The 3,970-nt window shown below is 45.4% G+C and overlaps 1 pseudogene across 1 annotated transcript; it reads left to right on the top strand.

The window, feature by feature from the left end:
* Window positions 1–594: 594 nt before the first annotated feature.
* On the top strand, window positions 595–2,048 carry LOC308435717 (protein FAM98B-like; annotated as a pseudogene). Its single transcript has 2 exons — window positions 595–1,671; window positions 1,804–2,048. The product of its transcript is annotated as a protein FAM98B-like (transcript).
* The last annotated feature ends 1,922 nt before the right edge of the window (window positions 2,049–3,970 follow it).

Here is a 3,970-nt window from a genome sequence, read left to right as displayed (position 1 = left end):
CTAGAAATTGTCTTGGAATTTCACTTCTATTCAGATTGAAAGAAAACTGTATTCCTTGCCTTACAAAGTCTGAGAAACAGAACCAAAACAGATTCTTTTAGCATGAATTTAAACGTTTTATGAAAAAGGGTTAAAACTTGGATGTGGAGATGTGTGAAAGTTTTTGAAGGTAGTGTATCTGTGTTGTAGATTGCTGTTTGTATTTTCTGATCCCTCAAAAGTGCCAATACTGAAGTGAGGTCAGGTGAAATCCTAATTGTTCAGATAAGGCTAGAGCTTGTGATTGCGCAGTGGAAGAAAAAGGAAAAACTGAACGTTTTAGAGAGGGGGAAAAAGGAAGAAGAGGATAGAGGAGATGGGAGATGAAAGAACATGGAGAAAGAAGATGAACCGGAACCATGTGGCCCCTACGAGCCATAAATAGGGATCTCATAATGGGCAATAGAGTAATGTAGGGCACACTTGTTGAGTTTTGTGTTTTGTGTTTTTTGGGGGGGAGGCATTTTGGGGCTAGAGAGTTATCATTATAAATCTCGCTGGGCATATACTAAAAAGATGCTCCGAGAGTGACGAACAGCTTTGGGCCAAGCGACCATGAGAGGGCCAGAGCTCGGCCCGAAACTAGCATGGAGGGGGATGTTCTGGACACGCTGGAGGCCCTGGGGTATAAGGGCCCACTGTTAGAGGAACAGGTGCTCTCCAGTGCAGCAGAGGGTGGGCTGTCCTCACCTGAGTTTTCGGAGCTTTGCGTTTGGTTAGGCTCCCAGATAAAGTCCTTATGCAACCTGGAAGAAAGCATCACGTCAGCTGGGCGAGATGACCTAGAGAGCTTCCAGCTTGAGATCAGTGGGTTTTTAAAGGAGATGTCCTGTCCATACTCGGTACTCGTGTCAGGAGATATTAAGGAGCGCCTCACGAAGAAGGATGACTGCTTGAAACTTCTGTTGTTTTTAAGTACAGAACTTCAAGCTTTACAAATATGACAGAAGAAGAAACATAAGAATTCTCAGGTAGATAAAAACAGTGAAATTTGCCAGGAAGTTCAAGCTGTATGTGATGCCCTCGGGGTCCCCAAGTCAGACACTTCAGACATTCCACTTCTGCTGAGCCAAGTGGAATCAAAGGTGAAGGATATTCTCTCTAAAGTCCAGAAAAACCATGTGGGAAAACCATTGCTAAAGGTTGATTTAAGTTCTGAACAGGCAGAAAAACTGGGAAGAATTAACGATGCTCTTTCCTGTGAATATGAGTGCTGCAGGCGGATGTTAATGAAATGATTGGATGTGACGGTGCAGTCCTTCGGATGCTCCGACCGAGCCAAGGCGAAAACAGATAACATAGCAAGAATTTACCAGTCCAAGAGGTATGCTTTGTCACCCAAAACAACTGTCACATTGGCACATCTGCTGGCTGCCCGTGAAGATCTCTCTAAGATCATCAGGACAAGCAGTGGTATCAGCCGGGAGAAGACTGCATGCGCCATTAATAAGGTGCTTATGGGAAGGGTTCCAGACAGGGGAGGACGGCCAAAGGAAATTGAACCACCACCCCCTGAAATGCCCCCCTGGCAGAAGAGACAAGAAGGCGGAGGTAGGGGTGGCTGGGGTGATGGAGGTGGTGGTAGAGGAGGTGGTGGGGGAGGAAGAGGTGGAGGAGGGGGTGGCCGAGGAGGTTTCCAAAGCAGGGGAGATTATGGTGGGAGGGGAGATTATAGTGGAAGAGGGGGCTATGGTGGGAGAGGAGGGGGCTATGGTGGGAGAGGAGGGGGCTATGGTGGGAGAGGAGGGGGCTATGGTGGGAGAGGAGGGGGCTATGGTGGGAGAGGAGGGGGCTATGGTGGGAGAGGAGGGGGCTATGGTGGGAGAGGAGGGGGCTATGGTGGGAGAGGAGGGGGCTATGGTGGGAGAGGAGGGGGCTATGGTGGGAGAGGAGGGGGCTATGGTGGGAGAGGAGGGGGCTATGGTGGGAGAGGAGGGGGCTATGGTGGGAGAGGAGGGGGCTATGGAGATTCATATGGAGGTGGTGGTGGTGGGTACAGAAGATATTAAAAACTGCAGATGTTAGAGAGCACTGCTTCTTACTAGACACAGTAGATAGAGTGTTCTGAGAAACATACTTGAACATCACCCAAGGAAGATCATGTTGGTGCCCCTGAGGAAAGGCATTCCTGAATACAAATGGCCATTTCATACTACTGGGTGGTGATCCTGCAACATGATTTTTTCCATATTCTGTGTACTAAATAAAGCATGCCGTGTCTTTTTAAAAAGCAAACCCACAAAACCTATTTTTTTAAATGTAAATATTTATTACCAGCAACTTGGAACACAGGATGTATTTTATTGTCATGTTTGAATTTAGGCTGTAAACTGGTATTTTGTTCAGGATTGAAGCACATAATGACAGCTGCCAGTCACAGGAAGGAATCTAGACTCTGGAGTCATTTGTATCCCTTGTGGCTCTCTCCTGCATTGTTAATTCTATTTTACAAAATAGAGGAAGTGTCTAATAAAATAAAATAAAATAAAATAAAAAGATGCTCCAACATATAACAAGGATACGTGTTCTACTATGTTCATAGCAGCCTTATTTATAATAGCCAGAGGCTGGAAAGAACCCAGGTTTCCTTTAACAGAGGAATGGATACAGAAAATGTGGTACATTTACACAATGGAGTACTACTCAGCTATTAAAAACAATGACTTCATGATATTTTTAGGCAAATGGATGGAACTAGAAAATATCCTGAGTGAGGTAACCCAGTCACAAAAAACACACATGGTATGCACTCACTGATAAGTGGATAGTAGCCCCCAGAGCTTGGATTACCCAAGATACAACTCACAGACACATGAAGCTCAAGAAGCAAGACTAGGAGTAGTTGCTTCAGTCCTTCTTAGAAAGGGAAACAAAATATTCACAGGAGGAAATACAGTGACAAAGTTTGGAGAAGACACTGAGAGTCATTGAGAGACTGTCTCACCTGGGGATCCATCCCATATACAGTCACCAAACCCAGACACTATTGAGGGTGCCAAGAAGGGCATGCTGACAGGAACCTGATATGGCTGTCTCCTGAGAGGCTTTGCCAGAGTCTGAAATATACAGAGTCAGATGCTTTCAACCAACCACTGGACTTAGAACAGGTTTCCCAGTGGAGGAATTAGATAAAGGACTGAAGAAGCTGAAGGAGTTTGCAACCCCATAGGAAGAACAACAATATCAACCAACCAGACCCCCCCCCAAGCTCCCAGAGACTAAACCACTGACCAAAGAGTACACATGGAGGGCTCAGGGCTTCAGCCACATATGTAGCAGAGGATGGCCTTATAGGGTATCAAGAAGAGGAGAGGCCCTTGGGCCTGTAAAGGCTCAAAGCCCCAGTGTCATGGAATGCTAGGACAGGGCAGGGAGATGGGAGGGAATGTGTGGAGGGGCACTCTCATAGAGGCAGCAGGAGGGGAGAAGGTATGGGGGACTCCAGAGGGGAAACTAGAAAAAGAGATAACATTTGAGATGATATATATATATATATATATATATATATATATATATATATATATATATATATATATATATATATATATATATATCCATATCCAATAAAAAAGAAAAAGGGAAGGAAAGAAATCTGGCTGGTATATTATAAATCTCTAGTGCTATCATGATCTGATAGCATCTGATCAAGTGGTAGCTAGTTTTCTGCAGGCTAGCCACATGGGGGTGAATGGCCTGGGAAGACCAGAATGGCTTGGCAGCAGGCTGGTTGGGGGAACCAGGGCAGAAGGCCACTTGGGGTTGTCTATGGGGGTGGGTGAGACTGCTAATGCCAGTGCCTAGCTGGTATAGTGTGGTTCCTTTTCCTTAAAAACTGCATGCTACATATATGCATTTTTATATTCTCCATTAGTGTGTAGTGCCTCTGTAACACAGAGATAGAGGTTCCTACTGAATAGACTATGGCTTCCGA

This window comes from Micromys minutus, assembly GCF_963924665.1.
Source record: "Micromys minutus genome assembly, chromosome: 23".
Classification (NCBI taxonomy): Eukaryota; Metazoa; Chordata; class Mammalia; order Rodentia; family Muridae; genus Micromys; species Micromys minutus.
Note: the sequence above shows the minus strand (reverse complement) of the source record. Positions and strands in the feature narration are given on the sequence as shown.